Below are 6,000 nucleotides of genomic sequence, written 5' to 3'. Positions count from 1 at the left end.
AAAAAAAAAAAAAAAAAAAAAAAAAAAGAAACCCCATCTTTACTAATCATACAAAAATTAGCTGGGCATGGTGGTGGGCGCCTATAATTACAGCTACTTGGAAGCCTGAGGCAGGAGAATCGCTTGAACCTAGAAGGCAAAGGTTGCAGTTAGTCAAGATTGCGCCACTGCACTCCAGCCTGGGTGACAGAGCAAGACTCCGTTTCAAAAAAAAAAAAGCCAACTAATTAGCAACCTTAATTTTACATTCTCGGGTGCAGTGGTGCGCACATGTAGTCTCAGCTACTCGGGAGGCCAAGGCGGGAGGATTGAGTCCAGGAGTTCTGAGGATATAGCGGCCTCAGATATATATCTGAGGATATATGTCAACCAGGTGTCTGCACTGTTTGGCCTCGATATGGTGACTTCCTGGGAGCAGGGGACCACCAGGTTGCCTCAGGAGGGGTGAACTGGGCCAGTTTGGAAAGAGAGTGAGTCAAAACTCCTGTGCCGATTAGTAGTGGGATCATGCCTGCGAATAGCCAGTACACATCAGCCTGGGCAACATAGTGAGACACTGCCTCTAAGAAAACATTTTATCTACAGCCTAATTCCCTCCTACTATGTGGCATAAATATTCACAGGTTGCAGGGATTGGGGGTGAACATCTTTAGGGGGCTATTATTCTGCGTACATAAATTGGCGAAGGCCACGGGTGTTGCTGAACGTTGTCAGTGCACGGGACGCCAAAGGTCAGTAGTGCTGCAGCTGAGAGTTTTTCTGTTTCTGGCCTGGCGCGGTGACTCTTGTCTGTAATCCCAGCACCATGGGAGGCTGAGGTGGGCAGATCACCTGAGGTCAGGAGTTCGGGACCCGCCTGGCTGACATGGTGAAACCCTATCTCTACTACAAATACAAAAATTAGCCAAGCGTGTTGGCAGGCACCTGTAATCCCAGCTACCTGGGAGGCTGAGCCAGGAGAATGGCTCATTCTCTCTGCTCAGTGAGCAGAGACCGCACCATTGCACTCCAGCCTAGGTGACAGAGCGAGACTCTGTCTCAAAAACAAAACAAACAAAACAAAACAAAAATAGCAGTTACGCTTATGATTCAAACATCTGGAGATAAATACTAGAAGAAACAGCTAAAAGAGTTTGAAGCAGCTGTCTCTGGAGAGCAGGACCAGTGTGTGAAGGGTGGGCAGGGATAGCTTTGTTCTCTTCCTTATAGCAAGCAGCCTTTGATTTATAATGTATGTTGCCTTGACAACATTAATTATTTTATTTTATTTATTATTTATTTTTGGTTTTGAGAGGGAGTCTCACTCTGTCGCCCAGGCTGGAGTGTAATGGCGCAATCTTGGCTCACTGCAAGCTCCGCCTCCCGGGTTCACGCCATTCTCCTGCCTCAGCCTCCCGAGTAGTTGGGACTACAGGCGTCCACCACCACACCCAGGTAATTTTTTTGTATTTTTAGTAGAGACGGGGTTTCATCATGTTAGCCAGTATGGTCTCGATCTCCCGACCTCGTGATCCGCCCACCTCAGCCTTCCAAAGTGCTGGGATTACAGGCGTGAGCCACTGTGTCCGGCCTTATTTTATTTATTTATTTTTTATTGTTTATTGTTTTGAGACAGAGTCTTGCTCTGTCGCCCAGGCTAGAGTGTAGTGGCACCATCTCGGCTCACTGCAACCTCTGCCTCCCGGGTTCAAGTGATTCTTCTGCCTCAGCCTCCCGAGTAGTTGGGATTACAGGCACGCACCACCATGGCTGGGTAATTTTCGTATTTTTAGTAGAGATGGGGTTTCACCATGTTGGCCAGGCTGGTCTCAAATTCTTAACCTTGTGATCCGCCTGTCTCAGCCTCCCAAAGTGCTGGGATTATAGGCATGAGCCACCGGGCCCAGCCCTAATTTTTATTATAATTATTTTCTTTTTTTTTTCTTTTTCTTTTTTTTTTGAGACGGTGTCTCACTCTGTTGCCCAGGCTGGAGTGCAGTGGCGCGATCTCGGCTCACTGCAAGCTCCGCCTCCCAGGTTCACGCCATTCTCCTGCCTCAGCCTCCGAGTAGCTGGGACTACAGGCGCCCACGACCACGCCCGGCTAGTTTTTTTGTATTTTTAGTAGAGACGGGGTTTCACCATGTTAGCCAGGATGGTCTCGATCTCCTGACCTCGTGATCCACCCGCCTCGGCCTCCCAAAGTGCTGGGATTACAGGCTTGAGCCACCGCGCCCGGCCTATTTTTTGCATTTTTAGCAGAGATGGGTTTCACCATGCCAGCCAGGATGGTCTCAATCTCCTGACCTCGTGATCCACCCACCTCGGCCTACCAAAGTGCTGGGATTACAGGCGTGAGCCACCGCGCCTGGCCTATTTTCTTTTTTTTTTTTTAATTTTTCTTTTCTTTCTTTTTTTTTTTTTTTTTTTTTTTTGAGATGGTGTCTTGCTCTGTCGCCCAGGCTGAAGTGCAGTGGCACAATCTTGGCTTACTGCAACCTCTGCCTCCCGGGTTCAAGCGATTCTCCTGCCTGTCTCCCAAGTAGCTGGGATTACAGGTACCCACCACCACGCCCCACTAATTTTGTATTTTTAGTAGAGACAGAGTTTCAGTGTGTTGGCCAGTCTGGTCTCCAACTCCTGACTTCATGATCCACCCGCCTTAGCCTCCCAAAGTGCTGGGATTATAAGTGTGAGCCACTGCACCCAGCCCATTTTTTGTATTTTTAGTACAGACGGGTTTCACCATGTTAGCCAGAATGTCTCTATCTCCTGACCTTGTGATTTGCCCACCTCGGCCTCCCAAAGTGCTGGGATTACAGGAGTGAGCTACTGGGCCTCGCCAATTAATGTATTTTTTTTTAATTTTTTTCTGAGATGGAGTTTCGCTCTGCCAGTGGAATGCAGTGGCACGATCTCGGCTCACTGAAACCTCCGCCTTCTAGGTTCAAGCAATTCTTGTGCCTCAGCCTCCTGAGTAGCTGGGATTATAGGCGTGCGCCACAACAGCCAGATAATTTTTCTGTATTTTTAGTAAAGATGGAGTTTCACCATATTGACCAGGCTGGTCTTGAACTCCTGACTTTAAGTGATCCGCCCACCTCGGCCTCGCAAACTGTTGGGATTATAGGCATGAGCCACTGAGCCTGAGCTATGTATTTACTTTTTGAGACAGGGTCTGTCACCCAGGCTGGAGTGCAGTGGTGCTATCACGACTCACTGCAGTCTTACGAACTCCAGGCCTCAAGGGATCTTTCTACCTCGGACTTCAGGCGCGCACCACCACACCCAGCTAATATATCTATCTTGTCGTCGTCTGTTCTGGTAGAGATGGGGTTTCACCATATTGCCCAGACCGGTCTCTAACTCCGCCTTGGCCTCCCAAAGTGTTGGGATTGCAGATGTGAGCCACCATGCCATGCCCTGGCCAATAATTTTAAAAGATGACAAAGGCCGGGCGCGGTGGCTCAAGCCTGTAATCCCAGAACTTTGGGAGGCCGAGGCGGGCGGATCACAAGGTCAGGAGATCGAGACCATCCTGGCTAACACAGTGAAACCCCGTCTCTACTAAAAACACAAAAAACTAGCCGGGCGAGGTGGCGGGCGCCTGTAGTCCCAGCTACTCGGGAGACTGAGGCAGGAGAATGGGGTAAACCCAGGAGGCGGAGCTTGCAGTGAGCTGAGATCGCGCCACTGCACTCCAGCCTGGGGGACAGAGCAAGACTCCGTCTCGGGAAAAAAAAAAAAAAAGATGACAAAACAGATTTGCTCATTAATTTCCTCCTTACCAGGGCTTTCCTGTTTGGGGCCAGGCTTTGTGCCTGCGGCAGGCATGGTCCGGGCCTTAAGCATCTTATGGATTTCCAGGCGGGACACTGGTATCAAGGAACTGAGAGGTGAGCCTCAGGAAGCAGGGCCGGCTCTCATCACCTCCTCCCCAAGGAGATCTGTGGCTTTAGGTCTCTGGAGGCGGAGAGAAGGAAGCCTTCGTCACTAGGCCCCCTCCCTGGGCACCAGGATGGGCAGGACACAGAGGCCCTCCTCCTGCTGCCTGGAAAGGGAGCCCACAGGCACCCTTAAGGTTCTGTGTTTCGCTCCCTCTAACCCAGCCCTGGGCGCCCCCCGCCATGTGCTCTGGATACCCCACCCAGCAGACACCTCCCCATGCCTCTGTTCCCAGTGGCCTTTCCCTGCGTCCGGTGACTCTCCCTCCCTTGGGCCACAGCAATAAACAAGGCAGAGGAGCCACTACTTGTTTTTGTTTGTTTTGTTCTTGTTTTGTTTCTTGAGACAGAGTCTAGCTCTGTCGCCCAGGTTGGAGTGCAGTGGTGCAATTTTGGCTCGCTGCAACTTCTGCCTCCTGGGTTCAAGTGATTCTCCTGCCTCAGCCTCCTAAGTAGCTGGGACTATGGCGCCTGCCACCATGCCCAGCTAATTTTTGTATTTTTAGTAAAACGGAGTTTCACTGTGTTGGCCAGGCTGGTCTCAAACTCCTGACCTCAGGATCCACCTGCCTTGGCCTCCCAAAGTGCTGAGATTACAAGCGTGAGCCACCACGCCCAGCTGGTTTTTGTTTTGTTTTGTTTTGTTTTGTTTTTGAGAAGGAGCCTTCCTCTGTTGCCCAGGCTGAGGTGCAGTGGCACCATCTCTGCTTACTGCGGCCTCTGCCTCCTGGGTTCAAGCGATTCTCCTATCTCAGCTTCTAGAGTAGCTGAGACTACAGGCGCCCGCCACCATGCCCAGCTAATTTTTGTATTTTTAGTAGAGATGGGGTTTCGTCATGTTGGCCAGGCTGGTCTTGAACTCCTGACCTCAGGTGATCCGCCCGCCTTGGCCTCCCAAAGTGCTGCGATTATAGGTGTGAGGCACTGCAGCTGCTAGCCCACTCCTGGGATTGAAGCTCAGAAAATGGCAGCACATGGAATTTACTGTGCTGCAGGGAGTTTTTTTCGTTGTACACCATTCCATTTTTGAGATTTACCATGCTGTCACAGCTCTACTTCTACTTCTGTTTTCTTTTTCTTTTCTTTTTTTCTTGAGAAGGAGTTTCGCTCTTATTGCCCAGGCTGGAGTGCAGTGGCGCGATCTTGGTTCACCGCAACCCCTGCCTCCCAGGTTCAAGCAATTCTCCTGCCTCAGCCTCCCTAGTAGCTGGGATTACAGGCATGTGCCACCGTGCCCGACTAATTTTGTGTTTTTAATAGAGACGGGGTTTCTCCATGTTGGTCAGGCTGGTCTCGAACTCCTGATCTCAGGTGATCCGCCCGCCTCAGCCTCTCAAAGTGCTGGGATTACAGGCGTGAGCCACCGTGCCCGGCCTCTACTTCTATTTTCTGTCACAGGGACTTCCATCCCAGCACAGACCTTCATTGATGAATTTCTGCAGTTCCCCCTGCAGAAGCTCCCTGGGCCACCTCCAGGGGGCATCCTGGACCCTCCCCAGACTGGCTGGAGTCCCCCCAGGGGTCCAGAGACGCCCACGTCCTCTTAGCCAGGAGTGGGTGGCAGCGCCAAGAGACCCTGATGGGGCCTGGCTCTGGCCCATGTCGTGCTGCACTACCCGCCCACCACACACTCCAGGCAGCTCTCAAGGACAAGGGGCCCCAGGGGAGCGCGGCGGGGACAGCTTCTTGCAGAGCCTCTGGTCCCGGGGGCCCTCCAATTGGCACAGACAGCTCCATCTGCATCCCCCATTCTGCCCCCGTCACAGTGTTTTCCTGACAGGCTGGGGGTGGTCAGCCTCTGGCGCAGCAAGGATAGATCCTAGCCACAGCACTCATTGAGTGCCTACTGGGTACCAGGCACGGTTCAGCTCCCAGACCCACCACTGGATTACCAATGCCGACGAGATGATGAAGTGACCACTGTTTTCACCCCCAGTTTACAGATGAGGAAACTGAGGCAGGAGGGGCTGAGGCCCTTATCCTCTTCCTCTCAGCTGAGACTATCAAGCAGGGGTGGCATCTCACCACTTCAGTGTGGCCTTTGTGGGGAGGGCTGCTGCTTTCAAACCTTCTCAGA

Source organism: Theropithecus gelada, chromosome 20 (genome assembly GCF_003255815.1).
Source record: "Theropithecus gelada isolate Dixy chromosome 20, Tgel_1.0, whole genome shotgun sequence".
Taxonomy (NCBI): Eukaryota; Metazoa; Chordata; class Mammalia; order Primates; family Cercopithecidae; genus Theropithecus; species Theropithecus gelada.
This window is presented reverse-complemented; position numbering follows the sequence as displayed.